The sequence below is a fragment of the Alligator sinensis genome, unplaced genomic scaffold, assembly GCF_000455745.1.
Source record: "Alligator sinensis unplaced genomic scaffold, ASM45574v1 scaffold480_1, whole genome shotgun sequence".
Lineage (NCBI taxonomy): Eukaryota > Metazoa > Chordata > Crocodylia > Alligatoridae > Alligator > Alligator sinensis.
Window position 1 is genome coordinate 1,223,452 of NW_005842462.1, and position 13,604 is coordinate 1,237,055.

A 13,604-nucleotide genomic window follows, 5' to 3' on the forward strand; every position below is an offset into this window, starting at 1 on the left:
TTGCGAGGGGGGCTTCCATCTTCGAACGAGAAAAAAAAAATCATACACTAAAAGTCAAACACCTACTATAACATATTCTAATTTTATTACAAAAAATATTGTTGTCATGATTTGTTTGTGTAGTGTATATAGAGGTGATTGTAATAGTTCAGCAGTAAAGTCTTACTTTTGTATATTGTGTGTGGGATGCGGTTGGGGGTGTGTGGGTGTGTGTGTACCCATGGTGCACAGCCCCTGCCGCTGGTGGCAGCAGGCACTCGCCCATGCAGACACTGCCGCCCAGCGGTACGTGGCTTCAGCCAGAGCTGCACATGGCTGCAAGGAGCCTGCTTCTATCAGCCTGCCTCTATCACATGGATGCAGGACTCCCCACGGCACATGTGCAGCTCCAGGCATTTATGTGCCACTGGTGAAAGCCCCCACGATGGAGCTGGCTGCCTGCCCTGCTCCCTGCTGCTATAGAAGCAGGGGCAGGGCTCCCCACCGCTTCCAGCAGAGTCCTGGCAGCTTCTTGTGATGGCAGGCAGTGGGGAAGGCAGCTGGCTCCATTGCACAGGGCTTTCCCCAGTGGTGCATGAGTACTGGGAGCTGCACATGCACCACAGGGAGTCTCATGCAATAGAGGCAGGCCAGCCTCACTCCACTCCTTGCTACCACATGCAGCACTGGTCAGAGCTGTGCACCTTTGGGCAGCAGTGCCTGAGTGGACCATGAGCGTCCTGAGGGCCCGCTGCTGGCAGCAGTGGAAGCTATGCACCATGGGGGGAGTGTGTGTGGGGGTGCCCACACACACCCACACCCGGCCCCACCCAAGCTCCATGCTTCCACCATCCCTCTGGGTGTGGACTCCACGTTCCCACCAGCCCCTACCTAATGCTCCCTGCTGCCACCCAGCTGCAACTCCCCCCACCACCTCCCAACCTGCTGCCTGGAGTGAGTACTGGAGCAGGAAGATGAAGAGGAGCCGCTGGATGCCAGGAAAACCAAGCAAGTCCCCTGGCAGCTGCAGGACTGGCAGCAGCAGCCCTGTCCGAGAGCTGTGTGCTGGCTGGGCCAGGACTCTTCCACGCACAAGGGTGAGAGCTAGGCACATGGGCTGGGAGGGATACAATGAATTGGTGGGTGCCTGCGGGCTGGATGAAATTGCCAGGCCCAGAGCCTGGATTTTGCCCACCCCTGACTTAAATCCTCTGTGTCTGTAGATATATTCAGTAATTTTGACTAGTCATTTGGTATTTAGTCACATTTAAATTTTATGCTATTTTTGTTAATTTAAGAAATGGTTCTTCTGGGGAGATTAGCCTTTCAGTTTAAATGCATAGTTTTTCATTAAAACAAATATGCTTTTAATGCTTTTTATTTTGCCAGATCCCCCCTCAGCCTTCTCTTGTGGAGGCTGAACAGGTTCAGGTCCTGTAGCCTCCCCTCATAGGGCCTGCCCTGCTGCCCACTTATCATTTGAGTGGCCCTCCTCTGGACCCTCTCAATGCTGGTCACATCCCTCCTGAAGTGCGGCCCCCAGAACTGGACACAGTACTCCAACTGTGGCCTGACCAATGTCACATAGAGGGGGAGGATCACCTCCTTGGACCTGCTCGTGATGCATCTGTGGATGCATGACAAGGTGCGGTTGGCCTTACTGACCGCATCCTCACATTGGCAGCCCATGTTCATCTTGGAATTAATAATGACTCCAAGATCCTCTTCTGCCTCTGTGCTGATGAGAAGGGAGTTCCCCAGCCTGTAGGTATGCTGCTGGTTCTTCCTCCCCAGGTGCAGTGCCTTGCATTTGTCAGTATTAAAACCCATCCTATTCTCATCTGCCCACCCCTGTAACCTGTCCAGATCTAGTTGTAGATCTGGAGTAGCCTGTTCCTCCCTTCTAACATGCCCACTTCTCCCCACATCTTAGTGTCATCCACAAACTTGAACAAGGTGCTTTTCACCCCCTCATCCAAGTCGCTGATGAAGATGTTGAACAGTATGGGCCCCAGGATCAAGCCCTGGGGAACCCCACTGCCCACGTCCCTCCAGGTTGAAAATGACCCGTCCACCACCACTCTCTGAGTGTGGCCCTCCAGCCAACTAGTGACCCATATGACTGTGTAGGTGTCGACGCCACAGTCTCCTAGTTTTTTAATGAGAATGGGGTGAAGGACAGTGTCGAAGGCCTTCCTAAAGTCCAGAAAGACTATGTCCACTGCTACCCCTGCGTCTAAGGATTTTGTGACCTGGTCATAGAAGGCCACCAGGTTGGTCTAACAGGACCTGCCTCTAATGAACCCAAGTTGGTTACCCCTAAGCATAACCTCCCCTGCTTGTCCCTCACAGATGTGTTTTTGGATAATTTTCTCAAAGAGCTTCCCCAGGACCGAGGTAAAACTAATGGTCTTATAGTTTCCTGGGTCCTCCTTCCTCCTTTTTTTTGAAAATGCGGACCACATTGGCTCTTTTCCAATCCTCTGGCACCTCGCCAGAACACCACAAGTGCTCATAGAGCTGTGCCAGGGTCCCGCAATGGCCTCTGCCAATTCCCTCAGCACCCTTGGGTGGAGATCATCTGGACCTTCTGATTTGAAGATGTCCAGTTCCACCAGAAGTTCCCTGACCAGGTCCTCTCTATAAACAAGTACTATTAAACAAAGGGCACTTCAAATCGTAGTCTGGTATATTTTAGCAGTAATGAAACCTTCATAAAATAATGTAGATGTATCTACGAACATTGAGTTAAAAATATTTGATAAGTGAAGACAAAGTATTCAATCATGACGTGGCAACCAGATGAATGAGAAAAAGGAGACTCAGTATATTTTTCAAAGGCATAGTAGATTCTAGGCAGACAAGGTTCTTTGGATAAATGTGATATCTTTTATTAAACTAACCAAATAGTTGGAAAAAATGTTCTTTGCAAGCTTTCGGGCACAAACATCTGAACATTTTTTCCAACTATTTAGTTGGTCTAATACAAGATAATCACATCTCCCCAAAGAACCTTGTCTGCCTATGTCCTTAGACCAACACAGCTACAACCAACAACACTAGTAGATTCTAGGCACTTAATTTCTCTTACCTGTACTATAAGATTTAATGACCATAGAAGGGATTGACAGAGAAGTGTAGTGAATGAATATTATTACTATTGCACTGCTGTAAACATGCTGAAAACCCATTTCTAATTTAGAAATAGGCCTATATGATTGCAAAAAAATTGTTGATGCATGATACTAGAAATGCTAATTTAGCTCACCAGCAAAGCACTCCTCTTTCTAACAGTAGGCATCATTATTTTGTAAAAGCATCTGTTTTAATAATTTCTGTATGTTGCTTAATAGAGAGGTATGCAGAGGTCATGTTCATCTAGACCTACCCTAAGCAGCAGTAGTAAGCACTGAAAAAATAATACAATAGTGATATGCTACGCAGTTAACTTAAGGACCAAGTTTTAAGAATGTCTCCATGATTCAATGCCCAAAGCAGTTAGAACTGCCTACCAAGGTGGTGAATTACTACTGATTTTAAAATAGTTTTTTTATTTTTGTTTTGTATCTGATGGCTTCCATCCTTAGGCTTAACTAGCAATAATAGCATGTTGCATTGCCACCAAAATAAATCCAAATTTAGGGTCCATGTTCATTAAGTCAGTAGAGGCATGGATATTTAAATTTTCTGGCAAGTTTTTTTGTTTTTGTTTTTGTTTTAAGATCTTAATGTATTGCTGGAATTAGAGAAATTCAGATCCAAGCCAAAGTCAAGTGCTGCTTGACACAAAGAAGTGAAGATGGAGAAGAAAAGAAATTAAAATAGTGGCCCTGAATTTTTACTTTCCACCGCATGTGCATTTTTAATTGTAAATGACTGAACTTTTTGAGCTATTGGCTATCATCATCTAGGATTTTTGTTTAAAAACAAAAACCCAAATACTTTGAGGAAAGCTTTCCAAAGCACAAAAGACCTTTACAGTTTACCTATGCTTAAATGTTACGCTGTAGAAGAGAACAGACTAGCCAATCCAATAGTATCATGACTGTTTCCTTGGGGACCTGGAGCATCTTTTTCTAGGAGGAGTTTCTAGATCTCTGGCATTACAGTAAGATTCACAACCCATCATGCAGTACTTACTTTAGGGCAGGGGTCGGCAACCCCCGGCATGCATGCCAAGCATGGCACGCGAGGTCATTTTGCTTGGCACGCCACGGCCAGCCCCAGCTCTGGGTAGCAGCTGCCAGCGATGGAGCCCGGGCTGCTCCCAGCTGGGCTTGTAGCATCCCAGTTGCCTGCTGGGAGCAGCCCGGGCTCCCGGCTGGCAACAGCTCCCCAGAGCTGGGGCCGGCTGCAGCCGGGAGGCTCCAAACAGCTGTGCCGGGGGCTCTGGCATCAGCCCTGCACCTGTGCGTGAGAGCAGGCAGTGAGGGAGGGGCCTGAGGCAAAGGAGCCCCGGTCTCTTCCCTGCTCCTGGCACAGAGGTGGCAACGTTTTTTGGCCGGAGTGCCGAAAAACACCACAGTGCCTACCTTGCAAGGTGCCAGAGTGTCGGCATGCCAGAAAAACAAAATGAGGGCAAGGGGTACATGGCAGGACGCCCTGCTTGTGCCCCTTGCCCCCGACCCAAAGCCCCTGCCCTGCAGCCCTGCCACCTTTGCCCCCCACTCAAAGCCCCTGCTGTCCTGTGCCCCCCAGCCATACTGCCCCATGCACCCCACCCAAGCCACTGCCTCCCAGCTTTGCCGCCCTGTGCCCCCCACCCAAAGCCCCTGGCCCCTAGCCCAGGCTCTGTGGCTCTCAGCAGCTACCCGGGCTCTGGGTAGCTGCTGGAGCCTGGGCTGCTCCCAGCAGGGCTTGAAGTGTCCCAGCTGCCTGCTGGGAGCAGCTTAGGCTCCCCAGAGCTGTGGCCGGCTGCGGCTGGGAGGCTCCAAACAGCTGTGCCAGGCTCCAGGCTCTGGCATCAGCTCCACACCGGTGTGTGGACCCGCACGGTGGGGGAGGGGCCTGAGGCAGCGCAGCCCGCTCCTCACCGGCACGTGTCTGAGCAGGTGGTGGGGGCAGGGCCTGAGGCAGAGCAGCCCCAATCTCTCCCCGCATCCCGGCATGGAGGTGATGAGCCCGGCACAGCTGTTTGGAGCCAGCCTGGGCTCTAGGCAGCGGCAGAGTGCAAACAGCTCTGCTGGGCTGCACAACAGTTGCGCTGGGCTCCACATCTCCGGCATCAGCTCTGTGCTAGCAGCGACTGCATGGGCACCTTGGGGCAGTCAGTGAGGCAGCTCAGCCTGCCCCAAGGTGCCTGTGCAGTCACTGCCAGCATGGAGCTGTGGAGCCCAGCTGAAGAGGCAGATGGGGTAGAAAGCAAGTGCCCTGGCCCCCAGGATATTGGTTGTTTTGGGATGGTTCTCTCTGTTTTGTTTGCAAATATGTAATGTCTGTCTTGTTTCAGTGTGTATCAGAAAAAAATTTAAATCTTAAAAGTTTTGTTGGACAGGGAAATAGTTTCTGCCAAATTCCAACTACTTCTTCTTTTCCAACTACTTCTTTTCCTTCCCTAGTCATGGTGACATGACTTTCAAGACAGAAAATTAGTCTTTCCTCCTCCTTATGTTTACAGGGAACAATGTATGTAGCCTTTATCCTATAAGCAAAAAGTATCTAAACCCCTTAAGAGACCTCTTCAATCATTGTAATCTATATGCTTTTATATCAGCACATGAATGTTAATTAACGTGTACTGATGTTGCTAAAGTGCATGGGTATCTAGCACATGGAGTAAAAAGTAAGAAATAAGTAGTTAAGGCATTCTACATCTCATCCACTTTTTCACTTACCTGAATATATTTCTATCCTCAACTAGTTCTCTTCCAGTATTCATAGCCCTCCCATCTCCATCATCCTCGTTATGCACAGTGTGAAGCCTTAACTACTAGATGTTCATGTGTAGGGATCTACTCAAAATATGATTCTGCAAAAATTGGCAATCTCCACAAAATCCATGGAGGCGGAAAAACTTACAAAAACTAAAATGCTGGCTCCTCAGTGGGAGCCACAGTCCTCCCAGCTACACAGCTCAACACGAAGGAAGCTGCCAGCACGAACGCAAGGAGGCAAAATGGCTTCCCCTCACCACTGATTGGCTGAGAGGGCTGCCTGTTATGTGGCCTTACCCCCTCTCCACCAATCGGCAGTGAGGGGCGGGGCCACATGACAGACGGCCCTCTCCACCAATCAGCAGCAGGGCTACCTTAGTCCCTTGGACAGTCAGAGATGTGGAAGGGAACCACCATTATAAGCCTGTGAAAATGGCAGCCAGCCGCACAATCTGCCCACAAAATCAGCTGGCCACCTCCTCAAGCTGGGTAGACCCCTATTTATGTGTGTTGATGATGAATTGATATAAATTACATTCTACATTGTTCCATATGTAGTTTTGCATTAGTGTGAGCTATTGAAGGTTTATGCCGTTTGCAAGTGGTAGTTATAACATGTTCATTCTAAATTCAGTAGTGAGATTTTTTAGAAATTTTACAATTGAAAAAGCACATGTATACCTTTTTATGTAATAATTACACTCAGTATTAGAGCCTACTTTTTCAAGATGATGTTATATATATATTATCATGATTATTGGTAGGAAGATACAACCTATAAGAGAGAAACAATGTATGTTGTAGGATATTTGTGGTGTTTCAGGGCCTGTACTATGTGTGAGGGTTTGAAGTGGCAATTCAGAGATTCCTTGGGTAAGTATTTGTCTGTGAACTTGGGGAACTGGACGCAATCGCGCAGGAAGCATATTCCAGTTCTGTGTTCCTATATTCTAATTTCTTTTGAAAATAGTAAGTTCTAAATGTAGTTGTCCCAAGCAGTAATGTTTCTGAGGCCTTATTTATGTTCCAAGTGGAACTAAGAATAAAAAGTTAATTTCTGTGTAAAGAACAATGCCAACAATTCTTCAACCATAGAAAATAATAATCTTCATGGACTGAGCAATTATGAAGAATGCTGTGGATTTAAAAAAAGCACTGAAGTTTTCCTAAAATAGGGTTTCAAGTCCTTATCTGTTCAGTTAAGATTAGTCTCTTAGAAGTCTGACCCAGCCACAAAAGAGTTCCTGAAAGGATAAAAAAACTCTTTAGAGAGAGAACTGCATGAATCCTGCAGATAAAATACACTCATTTGTAAACTTCCTTTCTTTTTGGTTATATTAGGAGTTGTTTGCTAATTTAGACAGGTGTGAAATTCATAGAATGTACTCAAGTCGGGGGTGGGGGAGAGAATTTGTGTGTAATTATTTACATATGAAAATATATTGCATAAATGAAAGCCAGGATGAGTCATTTTTAAGATTTTGCTCTTAATTTTTTTTTAAATGTCTTGTCCCTGTCAACATGCATAAATAAATCAAACTCCTGCACATAGTCTGTTTTCTAAGGATGATAGCCACAACTTTTGCTGTGAATAATTTTGTATGGAATAAAATAAACAAGACAATGGGGAGAAAAGTATTTCTTGTGCCTCTTGTGTGACTAACAGTCCCGATTCATTTTCATCATTATTTAAAAGAAATTCAAAATGAGCCTCTAGCAGCAATGATGAAGCATAATGTAATAATGTTGTCTCTGCTGCTAAGGATTAGCAACATACTGTATTGTGTAATGCCATTGTTTGTTATTTCTGGTGCTACAAAATCTGGCACCATTTTTCAGTTAATTGGTGGTAATCCAGGAGAATGAGGTGTAAATATATTCCAAAACTGATGAAAAAAATACATTAAATGTAACTACCTCAACCGATTCAAAATTTATTTATTTTTCTGGCTAAACAGGGGGAGAGCAGGGGGTGTAAATATTTTATCATCTTCTCATTTTGAAGAGCTACCATCTTAATCAGTTGAGAGAAATGTGGAGCCTATAGCTACAAACAGAATCTTTAAAGCTGGTCTGAAGCATGCTACTGTATAATTCTGCTTTAATAAGGAGCTTTCGCTGTCACGTTAGTTGTCTATATACAGTAGGAAGACGTGGAGTTAAACTGAAATATTTCAGTAAAATTGGATGTGGGTGTAGTGAGCGTTACTTTAGTGAACTTCTCTGAGTGTTTTAAAGCTAACTGAAAAAGCAAGGTAAAATGGGATTACTGTTGCTGTGACAAAAGAAAACTAAAAGCTGTAGCAATAGCACAGGGACAGCAGAATTTGTATAGGTACAAATCTTTCTCCTTACAATGTGCATATATTGCACATTTTGCAGAGAAAGTATTTCATTAGAAAGTGAATGTTAGACCTCTGTTAGTCCCTCTTTGGTAAACCCCTTCAGTGACACAACTGGTTTCCTACATCTTGCTGTGTAGAAAATGTTTGACCCAATCTGACATGAACCTCTGAGCTTCAGGCTCATGTTGTCTACTGTGCTAATCCAACAGGCTCAATTGTATTTGGCACCTGTACGCCCTTTTACTCCAGGGACCTATGACCAGCTGGTTGATTAAAGCATAGTATTGGGAGGGGCTGTTAATGCTGATTTAAAGAGCAAAGATTTAATTCCATGAAGAATGTGAAAATAATTGGATGCAACATTTTCTTTCATTATATTTCCTTCACTTTGGCAATTAGAAATTTGTTCGTTTCCTTATCAAAGGAAACATAGAGTTGCAACATGCTATACCAGGGTAACCAATCATTCATAAAATTGTGAAGGAAAAGGAAGGCAAGATTTTTAAGTAGTTCCATTCACTTCACTGTAGCATGTTTTCTGGGGAATTTCCATTTGTCTTTACTGTCCTTTTGTTTCCTGTAATCTTTGCACTGTTAAACTTTGTAAATAATACAGAATCTCTAATTACATTCATTCTTTTCCCACATATAAAAGAACATTATAAGGCTATGTTCATTATTTTCTAAATGTATTTAGTCACTGCACCCTGTAGCTCTTTGGGAACAGTAAAGTCAAAACTGATGCCTTACTGACATTGGGTCTTGGTCCAGCAAGGCATTTGAATGTGTTACCAGTCCATCTGAGTTCAAATCAGACTATTTGCATGCCAGAAGACAAGCATGTACTGTAGTGCTTTAATGGATTGGGACTTTTTTTTTCCTTTGTCATGTGCATACACCAACTTGTTTTGACTCAGAAGTATTGGATTGCAGGTATAGGGCTTATTGGGATATTTTTAGTATTGCCACTTTGTCAAATAAGACCAGTACATGAATAGTGCATGAACTTTGCAAATAACAGGGAAGGTAAAAAAAAAAAAAAGTCATGTTTTGGGCCTTATGAACCATGATAGCTCCGTTATGGGACTTAAATGCTTATTTTGTTACAGTAGATAGTGTAAAACTTTCTAAGAAGTTGGAGTTCTAATATTAGATTATTTTAGATTTTCAAAAATGCTTGCACTTACGTCAATATTATCCAGAACAAGTTTTGGATCCAGTTCTGCATTCCTTGTACACTAAAAGCTTCCCATTTTGATGTCAGTAGGAGCTTGGGGCACAAAGGGAATGCAGGATCTGTCCCTTTTAATTTCAGGCTTCAAGAAATGACTGTTAATGACAAGAGGTAAAAATAACTTTAAATTAGGTAAAATATCTTATGACCTTTTTTTACATCTGTATTTTAACTTGGCTTTTCTAATGATTTTGTTTATAGAGCTTCCACAACACTTTGTGTATAATATTTCTAGAGAATATATTTTGAATAACTTTTCCATGTTAATATAATTTAAATGAAATACTTTCCACATGAACTCAAATTTCATTTTCTGTGTATATTAAGATGATGGTGGTTCAGTTATGTAGTAAAAGTTAATGAAGATGGGGAAAGATTTTTGAATGCCAGGAAAGTACTAAAAAAAATGTTTTGCAACTTTTAATTAAGAAACACTACAGAAATGTATTTAAGACATAAGATAGCATCACTCAGGACTTTTTTGTAAGTCCCTGAAGGCTAGTTGTGATGTGTAGTAGAAGTAGATTCTTCTTGAGTGAATTAATTTAGTTGAAAGCTTACCTTTTTTCTAGAAGTTTCAACAGTGTCATTTAAGTGTGCCTGCTTTCCAGAATGCATTCTTTTATGGTCTTCACCCATTTAAATTATTTGAATATTTAAATGATTTGGAACTCTTCATCTTTCTTCTTTCCTTTTTTAGTTGCATAGTGAAAGCAGATGTAAGTAATCAACAAAGAAACCATCAAAAACCAATTGCCTTAGGAGAAGCTGGTATTTAACAGTGAATCAAACAACTTTTTACTGAAACCATGGGCTATTTGAAATTAATCCCTTATGAAAGGCAAAGTTTCCCATTGGAGGTGATCTTTAGTGCAAGTTTTATCGTGAGCTACACAAAAAGTGAACATCTGGATATTTTAAGATAACTTCATTCATCTAGGAATGATGGAGGTCTCCCACCCTCATCCCACCCCTAGGCTACATACTTAGAGCACATGCCACCAAACAATCTGAGCATGCTTTTTGTTGCCAACCAGGTACCACTTTAAATGCCACTACGTTTAATCCATTTCCAGGTTTAGTGTAGGTAGAGCAGACATGTCATGCTTCGCTTGAGCTCTCCGTACCACAGGCCAGAGGCAGTGTAGACCTGCCCCAAGAGTCCTGAGGAAACTGAAGCAGAATGTTGGATTCATGATCACAATAGCAGGCATTCGGATCTGGTACAGTTCTCAAGGCACCCCCTGATCACTTTGCCTGCTCAGTCCCTCAGTCTCAAAGAACAATAGTTAGACCCTCTGGCCAGATGCAGCATTGTTATATCTGACAGCTTGGAAGCTAGCTCACTGATACCTGCTGAAAGGAGCAGTTCAGCTGAGGTTCAGGCTATTAAGCTTTGTAAATCATCTAGTTGAGACTTTCCTGCTTTGGATCATAAGTGCTTTGCAGCATAGATTTTCTATTCTGGCATCTCTGAACTTATACCTTCTGTTGACAACACCTGCCTCATCAATATTGGACTGTTTGCTAGTCTTGAAAAAACCTAGACCTTCCCCTACTTTTGTAAGGGTGCATCTAGCAACAGCATCATCACATCAGTCTCTGTGCACCACACAGTACTCTCTCACCCTACGGTAGCCAGTTTCCTTACAGAACTTACTTTCCCTTCCCCCTCCCAGCTCCTCAGTTTTGCACATTTTTGTAGGGAGTGCTCCAGTTTTGTAAGGGATTCCAGAAACGTTCACTGTAACTGGTGTATAGTTTTGGACAATGCCACACACATTTCCTAGCCTTAGTTTATTCATTACTCTTGAGCTTTCTTTGGGTTTGGGTCAGCATTCTCAAGGAGTCCAGAATTATTCCTCTGCTGACATCCTACTGCACATGGCTTCTCCTTTGGAACATTAATGTCTCTCTTTCCTCTGAAGCCAGTTCCCTTTCTGGTTTTTCTCTTTCTCTCTCAGATAGCCAGGGAAACATCTCTCTTATAATCTCAAGCCCCCTTTATCATATGTATGATCAGCCTTATCAGATTACTTTGTCCCCAGGCAAATAATCTATAGCATAGTGACCCTCCTCCCTAGAGTTGAGACTGGAAGAAAAACACTTAGTAGCCATTTCATTGTCCCATAGCATTCACACGAGCTACATTTTTTGTGCAATTTTAGATTAAGGTGCTCTAAATCATAGTGCTTTAGGGAATTTGTGGTCCCTCAAGGGTTAATTTTTTCATGCTGGGCTGGCTCTGTTCCACAGCCCTATCCTCTGGTTCAGGCTAGGTTTCAACCAGCAGCTCCATGCTGCTCCCTCCCTCCTCCCTCCCCTGCTGACAGTCCCAGACCTTTGTGGGGGAGGGCTGGGAAAAATGGGCAGTTCAGCAGCCTCCTGGGAGGCTGCTGGACCGCCCCTGCCTGCTGGCCAGGGCCGGTGCAAGCAGGCTCAATTTTCCCCCCCACCCACCCACCTGACCCAACAGGGGCTCTAACTCCATAGTGCTTTATGTAAATTGCCATGAGTTAGAGCAAGGCCCTGAACTCCTGTAGGCACCCACAGTGTTAGGTTTACAAAAACAGTTAACAGATTTACAACCATCTATTGTTATTTTCTATGCTATCCACTAGAAAGTTGTAATCTGACATAAATACACACAGGGTACTTAGCATCAAGAAGAATTCATAGGCAGTTTCTCCATTTGCCACAATAGTCCACTAACATGTGGGGTGCAGACAGAAGTGCAGCAAAGATTTCTGCAGAGCATTCTAAGTTACAGCATTACCCCAGACCAAACAGAAGTTCACTGTTGGTTCCAGGGGGGAGGGGAATCAAGCTGTGAGCTGGAAGCCTGCAGCCAAGTTCCCATAGCAACAGCCAGGGCTTTCTGCCAGTGCTTGCTGTTTTCAGAATGGGAGGGGGAAAGGCAAAAAAGGGAGTGGTTCTTGGGGCTCCCCAGCTGGTGCCAAAGGGTGAGGTGGCTCTAATACTCCTCTCCCCAACTTTCAGGGGGGGCTGGAAAAAACCCAGACTGAACTCCCTCCTCTCCCCTTCCCCACTCCAACTCTGAAAACAGCGACAGGCTGGGAGCTGCACAGACATAAATTACAGAAGATACTATATTTTGAAACGTCTTTATCTGATACCTCATGCAATGAAGGGTCAGATTTTCACCTAATCTGCCATTTTGGAAGTTTGCAGCCATATACTTGTTTGGTCATAGCTATAAACTTCTTTCTATGGCCAGATAGGATAAAAAAGGTCACTTCTGTCTGCCTCCCTTATTTTGAATGTATTTATATAAAGCTTCCTAGAAGACTAATTTCTAAACTTCTTGAACCAACAATCACTGCCACTGTCAACATTTTTATGGGGCCTATGTACATTTAGCATCAGACTTTCGATTGAAATGGGCATCTGGTACTTGCCACTTACTGTGACTTTATGGACCACATTTTGGGAACTACTGTCCCAGAGTAACTTTATATTTTTTTTCTTAAGAACCTAAAGCCTATGTGTTCCAAGTTTATATTGAATCTCAGAACAAATTCAGTGGTACTGAGAACCAATAATTTAATTAATTTAGAAACATCTATAGTTTGCTAACGTGTCAGAATTTTCCATTTCTTATTTTCTTTACAATTTAGATAAAACATAACCTGAGTTATCACTGCAATTATGGCTTAGTCCGTCATGGCAAAATGTATGTATGTTGTATTAAACTGTAAACAAGCACAAGATTAGAAAAACAATGCAATTCTGTACCTCAAATATACCATAGTGGACAAGAGGAGTTAGGATGTCTGTCTATTCTTAGCAAAGAATAAAGCTTTCCAATTGGATTATTTTTCATTAATGAAAAAGATGGCATGGTACCCTCTAATGCAGTGGTGGCCAACCTTCTTTGAAAGGCATACTTCAAATTAAACCTGCACCCTTCCTGAATGCCTCTAACTCCCCTTCCCCTGCCTGATCTGCTGCTATGCTTTTTGCTTTCTGCCACATGCTCCCTGCCCATTTGCTGCTCTGCTTCCTGCCCTAAGCTGCCTGCCTGATCTGCTGCTTCGCTTTCTGCTCCTTGTCCTATCTGTTGCTGTGCTGCCTTTCTCCTCCCCAGTCAGCACATGCCACACACAGACTGTGTGCGCCACTTGTGACAAGTGTCTCATAGGTTAGCCACCC